This window comes from Ictidomys tridecemlineatus, chromosome 6 (assembly GCF_052094955.1).
Source record: "Ictidomys tridecemlineatus isolate mIctTri1 chromosome 6, mIctTri1.hap1, whole genome shotgun sequence".
Classification (NCBI taxonomy): Eukaryota; Metazoa; Chordata; class Mammalia; order Rodentia; family Sciuridae; genus Ictidomys; species Ictidomys tridecemlineatus.
Window position 1 is genome coordinate 187,407,093 of NC_135482.1, and position 22,850 is coordinate 187,429,942.

At 40.2% G+C, this 22,850-nt stretch overlaps 1 long non-coding RNA gene across 1 annotated transcript in view; it reads left to right on the forward strand.

Annotated features, from left to right (window-relative positions):
• LOC144365196 (uncharacterized) overlaps positions 1-21,331 on the forward strand; it is a 43,617-nt gene extending 22,286 nt beyond the window's left edge. Inside the window, exon 2 of the long non-coding RNA XR_013423488.1 lies at positions 20,918-21,331. This is a non-coding gene — a long non-coding RNA (uncharacterized LOC144365196). The remainder of the gene's footprint in view (positions 1-20,917) is intronic.
• The last annotated feature ends 1,519 nt before the right edge of the window (positions 21,332-22,850 follow it).

Sequence of the window (22,850 nt, forward strand, 5' to 3'; positions counted from 1 at the left end):
GGTTCATGCATTGAAGCTTAATCCCCTCTGTGAGGTTTTATTAATAGAGTTGCCCAGTCTCAAGTATTCCATTATAGTAATGAAAAAGAGACTAGTGCAGATAAGTACACAGGGAAGTTTCAGTCTCCACTGGCTTTAACACTTTATCCTCTTTGGTGGAAGGAAGAGCTGAGAGGAATATAGAGTTGTGCTTTCCAACAGAACTTTCTGAATTGTAGTCTGCACTACCAAGTAGGGCAGCTGTGTGTGGTAGGTAGCTACTGAGCCCTTGAAATGTGGCTGGTGTGATCCATGAACTGAATCGCAAATTTAATAACTTAAATTTAAATTAAACAATGAAGACCTAGAGTCAAACTTCATGGTAAGGAGAAGACAGTCAACAACAGGGAGAGGGCAAATAGAGAACGTCAAATGAAATAAAGCACAAAAATTAACTCAATCAAACCCAGAAAACTACAGTTCAAGTCAATTAAACAATAAATTCACTCAGATAAATATATCTTTGCCCTTTCTCCCATCATGTTTACCAAATATAAAGCACCCGAATGAATAATAATTTTCAAAATACTCTATGATCATTAACCAAATCAGCCAAAATAGTTGATTTTTTAAACTCAAAGGTCACAACCATATTGGATTAAAGAAGTTTAAATATAGAATGATGATGATTTTATGTGCAGAAGATAAACAATTGAGATGAGGATATAAGATCAAAATTCAGTCAAAGAAAAAGAGATGGAAATCTTAAAGAATGACCAAAATAGTCATTATTTTTTTAATAGTAACAGAGAAAAAAGAAGAAATGAGGGGCCGAGAAGGAAGAGGAAATCAATCAGAAAGGAGAAAAGAAGAAGGAGGAAGGAAGAGACATAAAAGAAGTAAACAAATCCTCATCCACAAATTCAAAGGCTGTCAGCATTTGGAGGAACCATTAGGAAATTCCTAAAAGTTGAAGCAGTCACCACTTTTGAAAAGAAAACCATGAGACAGGTAACTTGAAGAAATGTCATATAGAGACATCTGAAGAGAAAGGTGGCAATTCCTAGAGACTAGCTAGTGCCTAAGCCACCAGAACAGGTACACTCTACAGCTGGGTTCAGGATCTAGTGGAGAAACCCACAGCAACACTCAGATCATCCTCAAAGGCATCCAAGCTCACCATCAAAACCAGGAATCCCACTTCTGTGATGCCTCAGATCTGGGAGGATATTTCCTATTGACATTGATAAGAACAACGCAGTGGCATGTTTTGTTGGGAGAGTGTGTAATATGGCTTATAGCTAAAGCAGAGAAGAAATTGAATCATGGGGGTAATAAAAATCCCCTGTCAGTGGAAAAGCTCCATCTTTGGAAGATCAAAGATTGACGGAAACTTGTAACAAATTTGGTCCTCCTTGTGTGTGGAGAAATGATTTAAAGTTGTGTCAGACTTTATTGCATTTTTAAAATTTTTGGAATACACAACATGGGTGATCAATTAATCAAGCCTATACACTTGGCTGATTTTCTCATAGCTCTGCAAATTGAAGAGAATTTGTTGAATGTTTACCAAGGTTCTGGAGCTCCAAGTGGTGTGGACATCTACTAAATGACGCTGAATAAAATATTGAACAGCTCTAATTTAGAGTAGGTCTTTCAGATATTATAGACGCACTTGCCAATCATAATGCAAGATGCCTGTGTTTTCATAACCTCATGACCGACTGATCAACACTCCTCCTGGTGTCTGCCTTTGGTGACTGCCATCTACTCAGCTGGCTTTCTTAGCAACCGCAGACACCCTAGTAGAGGCACATGTGGGTCTGCAATAGCTTCATCCACTGTTCAAATTTTTGGAATTTTTAAAAAACTGTACCTGTCAACTTAAAGAAATAGAATGGGTTATATGTATGGTTTGGCTAGTTTTTATTTGAATTAATTTAAGATGTTGGATAAAATGAAAACAAAAAATTATCTTAAATCCATTTATAAACTGACAAGAAAGTAAGGAATCCTCAGATTAAAAGCTTGGTCATGACAGGCACCCAGAATCAAAAGCAGAGACAACATTTATCATTGCCATGAACTTGAGCCTGAGTGTCCAAAGTCTTGCAGAATTCAGAAGATACTAGGACCAGGCTCAATCCAGATGTGATTTAATAGAAAGTTCCTCCATGAACCCCAAAACCTATATTCTTAGGGTAGACCTTAGAAATAAACCTGCTTTCTGCCCCTCCCACAGGGGACAGCAAGGATATGAGCTCTCCAGAGTCACTGAGTTTAAAGGGAAAAATCTCCCTGAGAATTTGTGACCACATATTGAACCTTTGTATGGTTTGCAAATGAAATTCACAAACTTATATTGTTAAAAACAGTTAACCCCAAAATTGATCTCAGACTGGTGGTAGTACTGGTTGGGTCTCAAAGCCAAATATAATTCTTTTCTGGAAGAACTACCTTCATCTTAGAAGCAGAAGATGAGATGTGGACTAAAAAGAGAATAGTGGGTTTGAAGATGAAGCTGACTGAACTACTCAGAGTAAAAGAACAGAGAGAAGGACACAGGAAACAGGAGAGGTCAAGAATTATGCAAAATGAGAGGAGATTCAAGACGGCAGTTTAAATACACGAAGGCTACATTCCTGGTCACTCCGTGACGTGGGACTCAAGCAACCGCAGTACTTCTCCTGAGTGACGTGGGTGAAAGAGGGATTTCACTAAAAATCAATTTTGGATAGTCAGAGTGTCTTAGAGACTCAGAACTTTTGGTGTATTAACAAAGAAGAAAGAGCTGGGCCACACTGGAGCTGAGCCAGTTACAGTAGCTGCCATGTGCTGGCTCATCACAGAGGGAAGGAGAGCTCAGGGAGAAACAGATTTGGTATGGAAAACCTGAGATCCAAAAATAGGCTTAAATTTAGCTGATCCAGAGGCTACGCTGTGCACTGGTGCCTGAAAAGTGCTGTTTCCCACCTGTCCATGGAGACAGGAGCCATATTGAGGCAGCCATGCTGCCTCTACTGCTGTGGAGCGAGGGGATTGTAGCAAACACTGCCATCCTCTATCCCAATGGCACCTGGGGTGCACCAAGGCTAACATAAGTGAAACGGGCACAGAGGAGATTTTACCAGGGGGATTCAAGTTGGAAAAGCAAAGGGGAGGACGACTTGCTTCTCCTTTGAGTCTGGCAGCTCATGTGACCACCTGCAGTGGGTCCAGAATCTGAACAGACAGGTGTGAAATCAAAGCCTGGGAGGGCTGTATTCCTGGGCAGCAGAGGGTGTGGGGGATTGGCTCTCCTACCCCAGGAGAACTTTTTGGAGGTTTGTGACATCCAGACCCCCGACAGAGATGAGCAACCAACAGGCCCAAGGGGTGTGTTGATCTGATCTCTTCCGAGCAGTCACTGCCCAACCAAGCCTTGGAGGCCAGATTAGACCTACTGTCCACACACAGGAACTCCCCTAATAGAACTCTGTAGCAGCTCCACCCCAGGAGTGCACTGATCTGGTCTGTGCCTACAAAACCCCAACTGACAGTAACCCGCCTCGTTCTACCTCATACTGGTGAGAATGGAAGCTGAGAATTATTTCATCTGGCTTCAGTGTTAGGCAGCTCCAACTGGCAACCCAGAGAGCCACACAAAAAGAGGAGAGGGTTAACAACCCCCAGTCCTTGCTCTTGCTCTCAGTAAATAAATAAAGAAGAATTGGAAAGAAAGACAGTTGGGCACAGTCGGTGACCATTCATTCTTGTCAACTATTTTGAACACCTCAGTGGAGATAATTCTGTCATTGAACTAAAGTCAATCAAAGCACAGCACACCTTGCTCCACACACAAAATAATGACACTGAATTTTCAGTTGTACTTAAATACAAAACTCACACTAATTATCAGGCCCCAGGTATATGATTAAGGGTGGGGCCCCGGGTCCCACCTATGGGCATCCACTGTTCCAGCAAAAACAGAGAACACAAAGGCTGTGGATGCTGCACTAAAAGGGGTTGTCTCAATCTAGATCACCCTAAGACACTTGGCAAGCAAAGACTGTCCCCTAAAAAGGCCCACACAAGAGTAGAAGAGAAGTATCTCTGAACAGATGCATAAAACCCAACATAGAAATACAAGAAATATGAAAAAACAAGGTAACATAATATCTCATAAAGTTCATAGTTCACCAGCAACTGATCCCAAAGATATTGAAATGGATGAAATATCAGATAAAATAATTCAAAATATTCATCATAAAAATGATCAATAAATTCCAAGGGAACACAGAAAAACAACTAAACAAATCAAGGAAGTCAGTACAGGATAGGAATGAGAAATTCAACAAGAATATAGAAATATTGAAAAAGAATCAAACATATATCTTGGAAATTAAAGACAATAAATCAAAATAAAATATTCAGTTGAAAGTCTCTCTAATAGAATAGACCATTCTGAAGAGAGAATCCGAGAACTGAAAGACAAAGTGAATAGCCTTGAACATTTAGATAGCATTAAGGAAAAGAAAATAAATAACTATGATCAAAATATATTCTGGGACAACATTAAGAGACCAAATTTTAAAATCACTGGAATTGAGGAGTGTTGTGAGAGCAGGATAAGAGAACTGATAACCTCTTCAGGGAAATAACATCAACAAAAAAATTTACAAACCTTGAGAATGAGATAGATACACATCTAGATACAGGAGGCATTCAGAACCCCAAATAAACAATACTAAAAAAGAAACTCTCCATGACAGATTACAACTAAAAATGCCTAACATTCAAAAAAGGATGAAATTTTAAAAGCCTCAATAGAAAAACATGAGATCACATTTAAAGGCAAGACTATCAGAATAACTTCTGATTTATCAGCACAAGCTCTAACGGCCAGAAGGGATTGGAATGATGTGTTTCAAGCCCTGAAAGAAAATAATTGTCAACCAAGACTACAATATCCAGTAAAGCTATCATTAAAAGTTGAATGAGAAAAAAATCTTCCAAGATAAGCAGAAACTAAAAGAATTCATGACAACTATACTGGCACTACAGAATTTACTTAATGAAATACTCCATATAGAGGAAACCAAAAACAAACCCAGAGTTCACAAATGAACAAATCTCATTTTAAGAGTAGCTAAGCAAATAAGAAACGGGGCCAAATTAAGCATTATAAATAAGTTAAAATGATAGGAAGTAATAAACATCTGTCTGTAATAACACTGAATGTAAATCATCTCAACTTGCCAATTAAAAAACATAAGCTGGCAGAAGGGATGAAAAAACAAGACCCAACTATATGTTGTTTTCAAGAGATGTGCCTTTCAGGCAAAGATAGACACAGGCCGAAAGTGAAAGGATAGAAATTGACAAAAAAATGCAAATGGAACCCCCAAACAGGCAGGAGTAGCTATTCTCATAGCTGACAAAGCAGACTTCAAACCAAAATTAATCATAAGAGATAAAGAAGGTAACTTCATACTGGTAAAGGAAATAATCCAAGAAGATATAATAATTCATATTTATGCCCCAAACATGGGTGCAACTAATTACATAAAAAAGCACTACCAAAATTGAGGACCCAGATATACCCAAGTACCATAATACTGGGTAATTTCAACATACCTCTCACCATGTCTCATCCAGACATATATTTGGTAAGGACTCTTTGGACCTCCCCCAAAATATTATAAATCAAATGGACTTAACAGGCATCTATATTTCATCCAACAAGAGCTAAATATACTTTCTTCTCAATAGCTCATGAAATTTCTTCAAAATAAAAGTTTAGGTCCCAAAGCTACTCTTAGTAAATATAAGAAAAATTTATATAACTCCTTACCTCTTCTCAGATGATAATCACATGAAATTAGAAATCAGAAAAACCCTACAAAACTATATAGAAATCAAAGAAGGAATTTGAATAATTTTTGACTCACTGAGCATAGTGATACAACAAAGCAAAACATCTGGGACATTAAGAAGGTAGTACTAAAAGGAAAAGGTATGGCTATGAGTGCATACATAAAATCAGAAAGATCCTCAGTAAAACAAATTAATGATGCACCTCCAGGCCCTTGAAAAAGAACAAACCAATTCCAAAACAAATAGAAAAAAAGAAATAATTAAGATCAGAGCCAAAATCAATGAAATTGAGAATAAAAAAATACAAAGAATTAATGAAACAAAGAGTTGGTTCTTTGAAAAGATAAACAAGACTTATAAGCCCTTAACCAAAATTACCAAAAGAAAAAGAGAAAATACAAATGAATAAAATTAAAGGAGAAATCACCACAGACATCCAGCAGATCATTGGGAGCTATTTTGAAAATTTTTACTCCAATGAATTTTAAAACCTAGAAGAAATGGATACATTTCAAGACAAATACAATCTGACAAAACTGAATCAAGAGAACATAGAAAACCTGAACAGACCAATAAATACCAATGGGATAGAAAGAGAAATAAAAATGCTTCCAATAAAAAAAGCTCAGGTCCAGATGGATTCTGAGATGAATTCTACAAAACCTTTATAGAACTAATGTCAATACTCCTCAAATTATTCCATGAAATAAAAATGAATGAAAGTTTCCAAACTCCTTCCTTCAAGCCAGCATCACACTCATACCAAAACCAGATAAGAACACACCAAGGAAAGAAAGCTACAGACCAATATCCCTGATGAACTTAGATGTAAAAATACTTAACAAATTATTATCAAATTGTGTTCAACAACATATTAGGAGCAACATATTATAAACCACAGACAAGTTGGTTTTACTCCAGAGATGCAAGGATGGTTCAATATATGCAAATCAATAAGAGAAGTTCATCATATAAACAGAAATAAAAACAAAAATCACTTAATCATCTCAATAGATGCAGAAAAGGCCTTCCACAAAATTCAACACCCATTCATGTTAAAAACACCGAAGAAACCAGGGATCGAAGGAACCTACCTCAACAGCATAAGGGCTATGTATGAAAAACCCCAAACCAACCTCATACTAAATGGGGGAAAGCTGAAGCATTTCCTTTAACATCTGGAATAAGACAAGGATGTGCACTCTCACCACTGCTATTTAATATAGTGCTCGAAATTCTGGCCAGAGCAATTAGGTAAGAGAAGGAAATAAAGGGGATAAAAATAGGAAAAGAAGAAGTCAAATGATCATTTTTTTTGCATATGATATGATCCTATACCTGCAAGATCCAAAGAACTCCACCAATAACAATTTTGGCAAATTAGCAGGTTAAAAATCAACATGCAAAAAAATCAATAAGTTTCTATATATCAACAACAAATCTACTGAAAAATAAATCAGAAAAACAATTCCATTCAAAAGTTTCAGAAAATTACTTACCCCTAGGAATAAATGTAATCAAGGAGGTGGAAGATCTCTATAATAAAAATGAGAACATTGAAGGAAGAAGTTAAAGACATCCCATGTGCAGGAACAGGCAGAATTAATATTGTTTAAAAGCCCATACTACCCAAAGTAATATACAGACTCAATGCAATCCCCATCACAATAGCAATGCCATTCTTCACAAAACTAGAACAAACAGTCCCAAAATTAATTTGAAATAATACAAGACCCACAGTAGCCAAAGCATTTAGAAGCCAAGAAAGCAATCCTGTAGGCATCACAATACCTGACTTCAAAGTACACCACAGAGCTACAGTACCAAAACCTGCATGATACGCTCATAAAAATAGACACACATACCAATGAACAGAATAGAAGATACAGAGACAAACCTACACATCTAGAGTCATCTACTCCTTGACAAAGGTGCCAAAAACATATACCAGAGAAAATACAGCTTTTTAAATAAATGGTGCAGGAAAAACTGATTATCCAAATATAGAATTAAACTAGACCCTTATATCTCATCTAGCACAAAATCAACTGAAAGTGAATCAAAAACCTTGGAATTAGACCAGAAACCATGTAAGTCCTAGAATAAAACATAGGCTCAACACTCCAGCAAATAGGTTCAGGACCCTTAAAGCTCAGGAAATAACAACAAGCATTAATAAATGGTTGTCATGAAATTAAAGAGCTTCTGCACAGCAATGAAAATGTGAAGACAGAACCAACAGAATGGGAGAAAATTTTTGCTTGCTATTCTTCTGACAGAGGATTTATATCTATAATATACAACGCACTCAAAAAACTTTACACTAAAATGTCAAATAACTCAATTAATAAATGAGCAAATGAATTACACAGATACTTCTCAAAAGAAGAGATACAAATGGCCAAGAATACATGACAAAACATTCAACATCATTAGCAATTAGGAAAATGCAAATTAAAACTATACTGAGATTCCATCTCACACCAGGCAGAATGGAAGTCATAAAAAATACAAATAAAAATAAATGCTGGAGAGGAGGTGGAGAAAAAGGAACACTTTTACACTGTTGGTGGGATTGTCAATTAGTGCAATCACTGTGGAAATCAGTATGGTGCTTCATCAAAAGCCTAGGCATAAAACCTCTAGATGACCCAGCTCTACCACCACTCAGTATCTATCCTGAAGAATTAGCTTACTGTGGTAATACATGCATACCCATGTTTATAGCAGAGCACTTCACAGTAGCCAAACCATGGAAGCAGCCTAGGTATCCATCAATGGATGAACGGATAAAGAAAAAGTGACATATAAACACAATGGAGTTTTATTCAGCCATAAAGAAAAATGAAATTATGTCATTTGTAGGAAAATGAATGGAGCTAGAGATCATTATGTTAAGAAAAATGAGTCAAACTCAGAAGGTCAAGGTTGTTTGTATGTTTTCTCTCATTTCTGGAAGTTACACAGGAAAAGATAAAGATGGGGGCATATCTAATGAAACTCAAAGTGAGGTCTGCAGAGGAAAGGGATGGGAGGGAGGGAGGGAGGGGAGAAGTGGGGGGAGGGTTGGCCAAACTCTAAGGTTATATTGTGTACGTGTGTGAATATGTAACAGCAAACCCCATCAGTATGTACAGTTATAATTCACCAACTTAAAAAAGTTTGGGGAAAAAGAACTATGGGAAATGCTCAGAAAGAGGAAGAACCAGGCAGAGACAATATTCGAAGACAGAATAACTGAGTTTTTAGAGCATTCATTTACAGGCTCAGAAAACCCAACCATAAAAATATTGCAGAAAAAGTACAAATAAATCCCTTGCTTGAACACAGCAAAATGAAAACTAGGAGCCATGAGAAGATTCCCCAGGTCCCGTGGAGAGAAGGCCTATTACATCTCAAGATGGTGAGCTGGTTTGCTCACTTCCTAACAGTCACCATGGAAACCTGCAAAGAGCAGATAAGGACTGAGGGGAAATTCTGGAAGTAGAGTCAAAACCCAGACACAACATCTCTCAGGAATGTGAGAGAAAAGGAAAAGGGTATTTTCAAACAACCCCAATCAGAAAGTTTGTCACATTTAGCTATTCATTAAGGAAAATTGGGAAGGCTATTTTTCAGGAAGAATAAAGTGGAAAAGATAGAAATCTGAGGTGAACAATGGAATAAAGAACAAAGGATATGGGCAAATGTGGGTAAAAAGTCAAAGTTAATATTGATGGAATGAAGCATAATTAAAATATTTAATGGAGTTGTAAGAGCAAACTAGAACTAAAATAGTTGGCAATGGGGTATAAGTGGGAAGTGAGTAATATTATGAGTTTCCTGTGCTTTAGGAGATAAGGATAAAAATACTGATTTATATAATTTCCATAACAGAAGAAAAAATAATGATTAGTCTAAAAGAAGATGAGAAGATAGAAGAAATAAAACGTAGAATAGGGAGGAAAAAACTCCACAAAGCCTGGTTTTTAAAAAAATCAATCTAATTTGTAAATCCAGGAGCTAGACCAAATGTAAGTGGACTTAATTCTTTAGTTACAAGGCAAAGGACTCTCAGGATGTGATTATAAAGCAGAGCTGCTCAAAATTCACAAGAGTCAAATTATAGAACCAGCCAGATGCCCATCAAAAGGTGATTGGATCAAAGAAAATGTGGTCTATGTACACGGTGGAGTTTACTCAGCCACAGGGAAGAATGACATTGTGGCATTTGCTGGAATGGATGGAACTGGAGAGCGTCATGCTAAGTGAAAAAAGCAGACCAGAAAGTCAATGATCGAATGTTTCCCTCCTATGGGGAAGGAAGCTGGAGCAATAAGGGAAAGAAGGAAAGGAGGATCAGCACAAAGATATGGGGAAGATCAGTGGAGCAGAAGGAGGAGATGGAGGAGGGAGGAGGGGGGCAGGAAAGGGAAAGAAACATGGAGTGAATTTAACAAAATCATGTTACAGGTATATATAAGCAAACCAATGGGAGTTTCACCTTTGTGTATAAGAAGATAGCACAAAGCAAAAATTAAAAAACAAAGGAGCAAAAGGAAGACCAGAAGAGTAGAGGAGGGAGAATGGGTAGGAGGGAGGGGGAGGAATTGAAATCAAATCTCATGCATGTATGATTTTATCAAATTTAACCCAATTGCTATGTTTGACTATAATGTTCTAATAGAAAGTAAAATTTAAAAAAAAATAGTTGCTCTGAAATACACCAGAGATTAAGGTTGGAAGGAAGGAGATAAGCCAGATAGCCAGGTGCAGTGTCACACGCCTGTAATCCCAGTGGCTCAGGAGGCTAAGGCAGGAGGATAACGAGTTCAAAGCCAGCCTCAGCAACTGTGAGGCGCTAAGCAACTCAGCGAGATCCTGCTTCTAAATAAAATACAAAATAGGGCTGGAGACGAATGCCCCTGAGTTCAATCCCTGGTGCTCCCCCCCAAGAAAAAAGAAAAGAAAAGAAGCCATACACACACTAACTGAAAGAGAGATGGAGTAATTTTCTTAATATGGCCAAAACAGATGTGACACCTAGGCATGGATTAGAGCGTCAGCACACAGTGCGAGCCTCCTCTTTCTCCCAGTGAAAGGTGGCAGGAGGCATCGCATGGGGAGCCTGCTGTATACCTCCTTCTTGATTCTCTAAAGTTCACAGGTAGTATTGTTCCTTGAGAAGATTCTAACATCTCTGTCTCAGAGATTATGTAAAGTTCTTGTTTTTCTTTTCCTTCTTAATATTTTTTTTGTAAGCATTTAAGCTGGAGAAAAGTTCTTTACAGTAACAACAAGTTATCCTGCCTCTTCCTGTACGACTTAAGTCTATAACCACCTGGCCTTGTAGCATGGCTGTCCCCTGACGCATCCCCTCATCCCGTTTCCATGAAAACGTGCTGCATTTATTGGCTGGTGCTACTCAGGCCTTTCTTTCTGTTTCTAAAAAATTTCACTTAGGTTCCAAGGGTTTCTCTCGAAGTGAAATCCCTCTTGTTTGGATCATGGCATTCACTCAGGGTCCAAATCTCTTACTAGGCTTCAATGCATTTTCAGGTGAAATCAATTAACTTTTGATGAGCTTCAAATGGTTTCATGGTATTTTAAGTAACAACCATTACTTCAATTAAGGTTTAAATTTTTTTTCTTAGTACACTCTGTTCACCCAAAATCTGGTCCTTTTCAGCTCACAGAACTTGCTGGGGTATTTCACATAAAGTCCATCTCATTTTTCTGTTGCAACTTGGAGAATCTATTTGAGCTTCTTGCTGTGTTTTACTGATTGCTCAGAGGCCAAGCATATGTAATTGTTTGATCACATAACCGTTTTCCCTGTCTGGATTTTTGCACTGTATGTGTTCTATAGTTGTACAGTTTTCTCAACAGAGTGTCATGCACTCCCTGACTGCTTGGTTGCTGCCGTCATTATAAACTGAGGCTAATTAAGTCCTCTCTGGCCATGCCAATATGGCACTTGGGAGTCAAAGAGAACCTTGGTTCTTAGTCTCTGCCAGTTTCCTGGCACTGATTCAAAACATAGCAAATAATGAGATCAATGCCAGCAAACAACTGTACTTAGGAGGGAGTCCACCTCCTCCTCCTGTTGGGTTAAACTCTACCTAAAGAGTCTGAGTTTTATCATCAAAGCTTTGCATTGATGGTTGGATTTTGTCATGAGCCAGTTAAGCAACCTTGGGAAAACCATTTAACTTCGTTGAGCCTTAGTTGAGCCTTTCTATTCTGTGTTTTGGGGATTATTATTATACCTGTGGTTCCTGGATTCATGGAAGATCTGGGCCACTGACTCCATCCTAAGGACCCCCACCTAACCAAATCCAAAGCCCTCATCTCTGAGTACCATCACATTTGGGGTTAGGGCTTCAACCCATGGACTTGGGGAGGAGGACACAAACATTCAGTCCCCAGCAGGGATATAACTTCTTTTGTTATGGTCACATCAGTCATGTCATGTGTTTATGCTCTTTGTGACTATAGGACTGAAGTCAACCCAGGTAGGGGAAAAAAACCTGACTCTTTCATTGAAAAGAATTCATTTTCGGTATAAGAGAAGGTTTGGGAAATTTTAGAAACAGACATTAAGTAGAGTCTAATTTCAGTATTTGACACCTGAAAACATGGACTAATAATTATGTTCAACAGGATGAATCCCAGACTCCCTCATGTGAGCTCTATGTCCCTACAGTCTATAAAAGTTTGGATCAAGTTAATTTTGGTGACTTGAGCCTGATAATCTTTGTTAAGATGCATGCATCTTTGCAGTGGAGGACACACAGCATGCCTTAGGACTGGAGGCCTATGAGACCAAATTGAGAAAAGCAGAACAAACACTGAAGTCTGTGACATGTCACACTGTCAAATGAGTTGCAGAGAGTAGGAGGGATCTTTGTATGTTCATAAAAGAATCTTCCTTTATCTCCAAGTATGACATAAAATATTTTCAAAAGCAGCATTCCTATCTAAATACTATTAACTTTTACCTTTTGGGATGAAATGTATTTTTTTCTTTTACTTTTTCGTTTTGACATTTTTAGCTCCTGATATTTATAGACGCTTGATGCATCAGCTTGATGCCCCATAAGACTTCCACTCAAATATTTTTAAAAAGTGGATAAGATCTGAACCCAGACAGGTGCAAAAATTCATGTGCTTTGATAACAGTATGAGGCTAGAGTCCTCAGGAGGAGTGGTCCAAATACTCTTGAGTCAGCATTGGCAGAAGCAGAACTTCTTGTGTGCTTTAAGAATTTTTGTTGTGAACTCATTTTTCCTGGGATCATATGTGTGAAAATCTCATGGGTCCTCCGTTAAGGATTCATTCCTCTACGGAGGATTTGCATTTGCTCTTTCCGGGTGCCTGGAGTGCTATTCCCAGCTTGACTAATTTAGAAGTCTGATCATTAATTTACAAGCAATTAATAGTATTATTTGTTTGTAAATGACTTCTAGCTTATCGCTTTATATCAGAAAATATGGCCAAAAATGTTCTTTTGGAATTTCTGAAGTCTTTTTTTTCCTGCTTTGTAGGCAGATAAATGATTTATTTCCACAAGTGGCTGCTGGCTATAGTAAAGAATACATATTTTTGTCCGTGGCACACAAAATTATCTACACACCTACCTTTAGAACAGGTTTGTTGATTGTTATTATTTGAAATATCTATATTCTTCCTTCTTGCTCAGTGATATTTTTGAAAGATAAAAGTATTATAGTCTGCTATGATTTGGGCTTTTATAAATTTTCTTTGTATTTTCAGTTTTTATTTGCTGTGCCTTATTTAACTGTATGTTATTTGGAGATATAAATATTATTATTATTATCTCTTCCTTGAAGTGTGCACCTTTTGTTGCTTTCCTGTCTCTCACCCCAGATTCACCTTCATCTGGTGTTATTCTGATTTAATACTGACTGGCTGCTCTTCCTTTTCTTTCTTTTTCTATTTTGCTTAAAATATCTTCGTAACATTCCATTACTTTCCATTGTTCTTTATTATTTTATTTTAGTTGAATTTTAAAGCAACATATAGCTAGAACCTATAAGCATTCAGAAGTTCTCTTTTAATAAAGAAAAGCTTCCCTTTACTTTCATCATGATTTACTTAATCACTCCTTGTCTTCTTGTCTTTTTTTTTTTTTTGAAATTCTTATTACCTGTGTCTTTCATGTCTTTTTTATTTTCTTTTCATGTATAGCTTCCATTACTTCATATCTGTGTCTGCATTGTGGGCTATCATCTCTACTTGAATTTAAGATAACCAATTTTATTTTAATTGAAAGCTCTCTTTTTAAGTTGATTCCTTAACTTTAAACTTCAAAATTGACTGGCTTTCAAAAAAAATTTCCAGAAATCTTTTTATATTCTCTTATTTTATCTCCTTAAGACTTCTCATTATTTTTTTATTAACATTCCTTTTTCACTAGTTCTACATTGACAAGACCTATTTAATCTGGTTGTTCAAGTTTGTACATTCATTGGCCTGATTTATTATTGTCTTTTCCTACTCAGGTCAATGGGTGTGGATTTCTTCAGTGAGGATGATACAAATCTAGCCCGGGCCTTTCTGTGGATGGAGAATTGATAGGCGATGGAGGATCTGGCTGCCTTCCCCCTTACCAATGTCAGTAGTAAGAAAGTTCCCAGGCTGGGGCCTCTGGGCTGTGCCATGGCACTCTCCTGTATTCTTGGGTCCTCAAGTTCCTCTGCCCAACACTTTCCTCCACATTTTTAGTGTACTATAAACATAAAGAGCTGCCTGTGCTGAAACACCGCTCTATCCTCCACTAGCTGTGGAATATGTGTTACTTAGCCTTTCTGGGCTTCCATTTCCTCAACTGGGAAATTGGAATAGTCTAATCTTTCCTGCTGCAGGTTTTAGGTACAATAAATGGGTTGCTATATGGGAAGCACTGAGACCAGTGCATGGCCCCCTGGATGGATGCCCCCAATGACCTAAGGAGCTCCTGCTAGGGGTGAGGGCTGCAGAAAATGTTAGCTATTATTATTGTTAGGATTACTTCTCAGACAAGGCTTTTAGAAACATCTATTTCCCCTTCATTCTTATTTACTTACCATGGTAACACGGTTCCCTTCTCCCCGTCTTCTAAAGCAGATAGTGAAGGTTTCCTCTGATCTCTTTAGAGTCATTAAGAAAAATTGACTCTGCTTCCTGTTTCTCATATAAGCCTTTTTCCTCATCATTTCTCCTGCCGTTGTCCTGGCCACCTCTCATCTAGACATCACAATACATCCTTAACTGGCTGTTTATTCTCCTACCTCTCTTTTAAGACTGTCTTCTGCCTTAAATGACAATGGAAGTAAAGAAATGATGATAATAATGCTAACTCAGTGTTTTCAATCACCATCTCATTTATCGCTTATAATAAATTGGCGAAACAGATACACTTGGCTATGGTTTGAATCTTAAATATCTCCAAGACCCATGTATTAAAGGCTTGATCCCCAGAGTGGGGCTATTAAGAGGCGGTGGATCCTTTAAGAGGTGGAGCCTATCGGGAACTCTTTAGGTCATTGGGGGAGTGCCCTCCAGGGGGATTGTGGGACTCAGTCCCTGCCCATTCTTCCTTCCACTTCCCAACAGGGCCATATGTGGATTTTCTCTGCCATCTGCTCCTGTCATGGTCAGCTGCCTCATCAAAGGGCCAAAAAGCACTGGGGCTAACCAATCCTGGACAGGAACCACAGAAACCATGAGCCAAAATGAACCTTTTCTCTTTTATCAGTTGATTATCTCAGTTGTTTGTCATGCTAACAAAAAAGCTGACTAACAGATGCTCATTACATTGTTTTCTAAAACTGAAAATTTGGGCTTTCAGAGATTAAGAACTTACCCTAAGCACAGAGCTAGGACCCGCCAGTTCCAGAACACCAACACCACGGTCTGATGCCAGGCCCTGCAGCCCCGTCTGTGCCAGGTGTGAGTCCCTTGCTGCTCACCCTTCACTCACTCCTGATCCTGCAGACGAGTGTGTGTGCCCAGGCACCAGAGGCCTTCACCAGCTCACCCAGGGAAACATCCTCAGCCTTGTGTCTCCCTCAGGGGTGGGCTCGTGCTCACAGAGCAGCCTGTTATGAAAGCGAACTCTTTCCCCGTCTTCTTGTCTGCTCATCATAGGATGGGCCACGCAGTGTGACGACACAGCAAGAGGGTGCTCACCAGGTGCTGAGCGGACACCAGCACCGTGCCCTTGGACTCCGGCCTACAGAGCCGTGATCCAAACAAAATTGTTTTCTGTTTGAATTTCCCAGTCTGTTATTCAGTTGCTATAACATAAAATGGACTCAGACACTCGTGGTCCAATGGAGACAAATATAAAGGGGTGTACGAAGTAGAATGTGTAAGTGCCACAGAAGCAGGGGGAGGCCCCAGTCCAGCATGGGAGAATGGGAGGGGGATGAGGAAGATGCCAGGGAACACCTGGTCGGTAACTGCGGGTAGTGCCCCAGTTGATGATGGTTTATGAGGGAGAGTTCAGAGAGTCAAGAAGAGGTTTCTGTGCAGGTCTTGGAAGAAACCTAGGGACGAGTAGGAGTCTGCGACAGAAGAAGTCTGGGTTTGGGAAGAGAGTACCAGCAGCAGAACTGGCCTGTGCAAAGGCATAGAAGAAGAGAAGGAGGTACTGGGGACATGTAATGAGTCAAAATGGACAGAGTACAAAGTGCCACAGCTTAAGGAGCACCAGGGTCGGTGGCCTGATTCTTCAGGTCCACAGGCCCCACAGCTTCCTGAAAAAACACACAGAGCCTGGGTTTCACTTTGAAAGTGGCAGGAAAGCACTGGAATCGTTCCTACAGTGAGCTCGGGTTGTCACGGGGAATAGAGAAGCAGTTGGGGGGAAAGAAGAATGAGTTGTTTCAGGCCTGTTGGGTAGTGTCCGCGCCAGCAGCTGGGACCAGGGGGCGTACAGAAGAGAGCTGGGCTTGACACAAGGATTTGAGAGTTACAGGCGTTCAGGTGACAAGGACAACAGCAGCCAAGGGTTTGGGTGAGATGGGGGTAAAGAATGAAGCGCTTAAGGGAGGGACCTGAATCTTCAAAAGATCCTGAGCTTGGATAGCTGGAGCAGTAGAAGACAAACACAGAGTCCAGTGTCACAAAATACAAGGACAGATATGTTTCAACCAGTAGCCGATGGTACCCAAACAAAGTAGCTGGGGTTCAAGAAAGATAAGAAACTTATCAGAAAGAACATCCGTGACCCAAGCAAGGGCACCTTTGGTGGAATGTTGGAAACAGAAGCCAAATAGCAGAGCACGGTGGTGTGTGGGTGGCAGAGCTGAGCAGAGAACAACCCTGCCAAGAAATTTGGCTGGAAGGAGGGGAGAGAGCTAAGGCAACAGCTGCTGGGGATCACGCTGTCGATGGGGCGATTTATTGTATTGTCTTTCCTTTCAGATATAACACACACACACACACACACATACACACACACACACACGTACACACACACACACTCTTTCCATTCAATAACATTTGCTAGCACCCAACAACCAGATGCTGATGGAAACGACGTGTTAAGGGTGAAGGGCTGAGGATGAGATGAGAGAAGAAGAACAGCTGTAAGGAGGTTCCTTGGGGAGGTGAAAGGATGGAGTCCAGAGACTTGGAGGAAGAAGGACTCTTCGTTGTATCTTTATTCCGAGAAGGAAGTGAAGGGTGGATGTGGGACAGTTTGTCGGTTTGTTTGGAAGTTAGGGGACATTTATCCAATGGCTTCTATTTTCAATAAGAGGTAGGAGGTCCAGGCATCTGCTGAGAATGTATTTGAGGAGGTAGGGAAGGAGCTGAGAGGGGAAGAGAAGATTTGTAGGGTATCTCACGGAAATTGTGAGGATCCATTAGGAAGAGGAGAAAGCCGAGCAGCCCAAATGGTGACACCATTCAGCATAGTCATGATTTTATTTCCAGCCGAACCAACTAACATCTTTCTCATTTTTCATCTCCAAAAACGTGTCTACTGAAGCAAATTTAACTAACTTTATTCCCATTATCCAGATATGATTTACCACAGGGAGATCCAAACTATCCAGGAAACTTCATTCTTTGTTTTCCTCGGTGTTTGGAGAAGTATGGCAAAAGCTTTGGTGGGAAAAGGAAGAGCAAAAAAGAAAAGCAGTCCAGGGGAGATTTACTACTGCACATCCCAACCTGTTTATATACATTAGCTATTATATAGCTCTTTTTCAGTTAATCAGCTATTTTCAAATGCATTAATTTACCTCATCCTCCCAATAATTTGTTCAAAGACACACAGCAGGGGTGACCATGTTAATATCAGGCTATTCCTCAGACTTTCTGAACTTAGAACACTTCCTTTTTTAATATACCATGAAACTCTCTGAAATAAAAACTGTAAGAGGAATACGTAGCCTCGGGTCCAAGGAGACTCTATAGAGAAGGTCAAGGATCTTCTTCTCTGGAGTGATTTCTTGACCTAGAGAGCAATAGTAACAGGAAACTCATGCTACGAAGAGTATATTCCTGGTTCAACAAGCCCTTTCCAGTTGGCTCTCAGCTGGTGAGAATTGCTTATCTTACATAAGAGAACCACAGGCCCTATCTCTCCTTGTGAGTGGGTGACAATCTTAGTCATCACTGTCTCTGCTGAATTTGATCACCAGATACTGATATTTTGTCAAGGATTTGGATTTATTGTACTAACATGTGGAAATGCAAGATGAAGTTGTTGGATTGACCACTGCAGATTCCAATGCAAGCTGTTTGTTGCTGTCTTATCCTCTGTGGTCACCTGTCATTCTTGTCATTATTGCCACTGTGGCTGTCATCATTACCATTATCATCAAGTTCTTTTCCATGATTTCTACCAAAATGCATGAATAACACTGTAGCAAAATTTTTGTCTTATGTGAAGAAAAATAAGACATTAGATACAGCTGAACTTCACAAGCACTTAATATTTGGTCCTTAGAAACTCATGGAGGAGATTCAAATATACATGACTTAATCCCATTTAAAAACGCCCAGAACTTTGAGCTGGATATAAGACATAGAGTCACAAATTCTAGTTCTGTAACTTACTGATTGTATGAACTTGGTTATTATTATGGTTTGGATGTGAGATGTCCCCCCAAACCTCTTGCTAATGCATGGATATTCAGAGATGAAATGATTGGACGGTGAGAACCGTAACCTAATCAGTCCATCCTAGTTTGAATAGACTGATGGATGGTAACTGTAGGCAGGTGGGCATGACTGGAGGAGGTGGGTCACTGGGGTGTTCCCTGAAAAGGTGCCTCTTCCCTATGTCCCCTCCCCCCCTTCCTGATCCCACCATGATCTGAGCAGTTTCCTCCACGGCTCTTTCTCCCATGATGTGCTGCTTTGACCTTGGGCCACAGCAAAGGAGTCTGCTGCATGTGGACTGACAGCACTGAATCTGTGAGCCCCCAAATAAACATTTCCTCCTCTGAATTTTTCTTGTTGGGTATTTTGATCATATCAGTTCAAATGCTAACTAAAACAAAAATTGGGATCAGTATTGTGACTGACCTCACCACGTAGTTCAAAAGCCTTTAGAGATGGTTTGTGTAAGGAATTTTGAAAAGCTTAAAGGTGCAGGCTGGAAAAGCTTTGGAATGTTGTAAACAGAGCTTAATGGGCTATTCTGTTGGGAATTCAAAAGACCAGACTTCTGAAAGGAATGTGGACTGTGCTCCTGAGGTTTCAGAGGGAGGTGAAGACTCTTGGGAATTGGACAAGAGGTCACTCGTGTTATATTCCAGCAAAGAACCTGGCTACATTTTTCCATGCCCTAAGAATTTGTGTGAGGCTGAATTTTAAAATGATGGACTAATTAATCTGATGGAGGAAATTTCAAGGCAGCACAGCATACAGGCAGTGGCATGGAAATTGCTGCCAGCTTTTAGCCAGGTTTACTGTAAAAGACAAAAGCACACATCAGACCTTTAGGACTTTAAAAACTTACAGTTTAGTCAGAAAAGCATAGATAAAGTTGGGGCTGAGGAAGCAGTTTTCATTGAAGAGTTCACAACCCCTAAAGAGAGACTAAGTACTTTGCACAGATGTAAAAGGAAAGAAGGCTTGAGGGCATCTCGGGAATTTGCGAGACCATATCCCCTGTAGGCTCCAGGGGGCCCCATGCTCACACAGGGACCCTAGAGGGTCATTTCACCATTCTGAGTCACGTGGGCATTCAGCAGCGACTGAAGCCATGAGTCCCGAGGGCCCAGGTTCTGTTTGAGCTGGTAGCAGACCTCGGCCTCATCCATATGGTGCTGGTTCTGCAGGAATGCCACATGCTAGAGTTGAAGATAATGGAAGCTTCCACCAAGGTTCCAAAGGAAGGCCTGGAAGGCCAGGAAAAGCATCGCAGGGTCGGAGTCTCTGTGGGCTGCCCCTGAGAAAGTGATGCATGAAGCTGTGAAGAAGGAAAGCTGGAGTGGAGACCCCAGTAATTAAGAGGTGTCGGTAATGTGGATTGTCTGCCATATGTGCTGCAAATCTGCAACCAGCAAGGCCGGAGGAGCAAGCCCTTTGGAACCTAATATCTCATAGTCATGTGTCCCGGATGCTCTTAGAAGAGTTAGGGGACCTATTTGCACAGCTGGGTTTCAGTCTTGCTTTGGGTTCTTTCTTCCTTCCTCCCTCCCTCCCTCCCTTCCTCACTTCTTTCCTTTCTTGCTCCCTCCCTCCCTTCCTTTCTCCCTCCTCCCTTCCTTCCTTCCATCCTTCTTTATCTTTCATGTGGGGGTGGGATACTGGGGATTGACTCCAAGGGTGCTCTACCACTGACCTACATCTCCAGCCTGTGAGGTTTTTTGGTTTTTTAGGTTGGGTCTTGCTAAGTTGCCGAGAGTCTCACTAATTTGTTGTGGGTCTCTCTAAGTTGCCAAGGTTGCCCTTGAACTTGCCTCAGCCTCCCAAGTCATAGGGATTAGAGGCATGAGCCTTTGCCCTGGCCCTCATCTCTTCTTTCTGTTCCCCTATTTTCCCCTTTTGGAATGGGAATGTTCACCCTGTGCCATTGTGTATTGGATATGTGTAACTTGTTTTTTTCTTTTTTGTTTTTTTTTACTTTTACAGGCACTCACAGCAAAGAGTTTGCCTTGAGTCCCAGATGAGACTTTGGACTTGGATATACAATTAATGCTGGAACTGTTAATACTATGGGACTCCAGCTCCTTCCAAAGTGGACTCCGACCAGCAACTCCCCAGGGAGTACCCAGGCCATCAGTCTCGACTGAGGCTGTATCATTGGTTCCTCTTCAGAGGCTCCAGCTTCTTGGACTGAGCAGCTACTGGTTTCTCCAGTCTCCAGCCTACAGACAGCCATTGTGGGGCTATCTGGTTTCTGATCCTGTAAGCCAATCATCAATCTAATAAGTCCCTTTTTTAATAATTGTATATATATTTTATAATCACATACATATATGAATATACACAGTATACATATGGTTCCTCTAGAGAGCCCTAATAAAGCTTCGTTATTTAATCTGCTTATGCCTCAGTTCTGTCTTATAAACTGTAAAATACCTCTTCTATAAAGTTGGGGAAGAGTAAAAGATATTGTTAGCAAAGCCCAGAACAGATACCCGAACGTTGGTTTCCATTCCTCCCCCTTGTCTCATCAGTCTCCCACTTCCTAGAATCATAAGCACTCCTCACAAATCATTACTTAAAAAATTAAAATATTTGCTTAGAAAGATAACTTTGCAGGTGGCATCAATGTTGTTTTTATCCTGCCCCGTAAAGATGTGACAGAGCTGGACAATCTCCCCTCAAAGCCAAATTCATTTTTCCATTACTGTTTTTGTTTGTTTTTGCTTCCTTTATCCAAGATAGGTTTTAGGCAACTAAGATGAAATGCTCACCAAAGAGTCATCCTTTGTAGCTGTAATGACACAAATTACATTGTTCTCCAGGGTTTAAAACACCCAACCATTAAATTTAACTAAGTGAGCTTGGCAAATCTTTTCAAAGCAAAGCAGCTGTTTCCCTTTTCCTCATTTTTTTTTTTTTTTTAGGTTTTGCTCAACAGCTTAAAGATGTACACCCTCTCGTTGTAGATGCAGGGAAACACTGTGAAGCACCCTGAATACTAGCATGAAGGCTACTGACATGATCAAAAGAGAATGAGATGTTGGATTTTATTTTAAGCAGTCGCACATGTCCTTGTTAAACCATGCAGTGCTTATGATGTGAAGGCACTATTCCAAGCACTTGATGAATAATAAGTTGTTCAACTCTCCTAAGGTAGCCCCTATTATTATTCCCACTGTGAAGAGACAATCTACAGCAAGGGAAATTAAACTTGCTCAGGATCACATAACTCCTAACAGGCAGGGCTCAGGCAGATTGGCCCCGTGGACCAGGCTTTAAGTTCTCCCACCTATCATTGAATTTCTTATTCAGCTTAACTCGTTTCTTCCTGGTCTTTGTTCCTAGACATTTATCAATGTCCCTACATCGTTCCTGCTCATTGGAGCCCAGTCCTTGCTCTCATCACTGACTTGTGAGCACCTCTGTGCACCACCAAGTGGGGCATCCTCTAGCTGGTCCCCATCATTGGAGCTGCCTGCTGTGCACCTCTTCATGGAGCAGGGAACTCCCAGGAAACTCAGCCCTAGTCAGTGATTCACAATATGATACACTGTCCAGATGAGGGACAATGCAGTTGAATCTTGGGGAAGCTTGCCAAAGAGATCACAGCTATAAGCCCTGTTTGTGCCTCCCACAAAGATCATGGTCTCAGTTCTCTGTGCTGAGTCCCTTCCTGCCTGTGATACCCAACACAGGGTTTTTTGAGAACCTGATTTGGGATTATGTCACTAGTGCTACTGAGTGAATTATGGAGAGGTGTCCCCCTTGGCCAGATGGAGAGTGGAAGTGTCTGGGGTGATATGTGGGTAAAGAGGATCACTTTGGCAAAGGGATCCCTTTGGGTCAAGAGTAAGTTCAGAGGTCACCTGCTGTGGTCCTGCCCTGATCACTGGTTCCCATAAGAACAAGTGTTCAT